The sequence below is a fragment of the Paramormyrops kingsleyae genome, chromosome 24 (genome assembly GCF_048594095.1).
Source record: "Paramormyrops kingsleyae isolate MSU_618 chromosome 24, PKINGS_0.4, whole genome shotgun sequence".
NCBI lineage: Eukaryota > Metazoa > Chordata > Actinopteri > Osteoglossiformes > Mormyridae > Paramormyrops > Paramormyrops kingsleyae.
The window spans coordinates 1,059,323-1,060,285 of NC_132820.1; positions in this window are offsets into that span (position 1 = coordinate 1,059,323).

Below are 963 nucleotides of genomic sequence, written 5' to 3' on the forward strand. Positions count from 1 at the left end.
CACTTAGGTTGTATTTATTTCCACACTCTGATTGGTGGTTGGGGGTGGGGGGCACGGTTTAGATACTGAATTCATTTCCGCTCCTGCTTTTGTTTGACGTTTGAATTCCTTCAGCGATTTCTGCTGGTCAAATCCAAGTTACAGGGCTGTCACAAAATATATTAGGTAGTCTGTATTGCGATAATTAGTATTTTTCAAGAGTTCTTTAATACATGACATATTACTGAATTTAATTGACTATCCATCATTTAGTGGCTTATTTGCAGTTTTCTATAAGCAGATATCTTTAGGTTGTGTATTACACAGCAGTTTGTAGTATAATACTATGGATTAACTTGAAAGATGCGAAATACGAAACTGCATGTTTTTGACTAACATTGTGCCCAACACCCAAGTGATGCTACATTCGAAAGAACACTTAGCATGATTTCACAGCGCTTTCACCTGTGGAGACATGGTCTGTCTACATGGCTCTGGCTTCCCCAGTTTTCAAGCCTCCGCTGTGTTCAGGCCTCCTGAAGTGGTATGGCCCCTCCAGTGCTCCAGCGTCTCCAGTGCTCAGGCACCTCCAGTGCTGCGGCCTCCCCAGTGCTCAGGCACCTCCAGTGCTCTGGCCTCCCCAGTGCTCAGGCACCTCCAGTGCTGCAGCCTCCCCAGTGCTCAGGCACCTCCAGTGATCTGGTCTCCCCAGTGCTCAGACCCCTCCAGTGCTCAGGCCTCCCCAGTGTTAAGGTGCCTCCAGTGATCTGGCCTCCCCAGTGCAGTATCACTGATCACACAAGCCACTCACACACCGTCCAAAGCTGGGCGGTGCTGATTCTCCTCCAGATTTGGCAAATGGGAGCCAATTTGTTCTGCAGCTGAAAACTCCAGACCGTAATGGAGGGCTGATCCGTTTGGACTCGGGTCATGATCCGTGTCCAGAAAAGATAATGTGTGATGTGTGTCTGTATGTGCATGTCT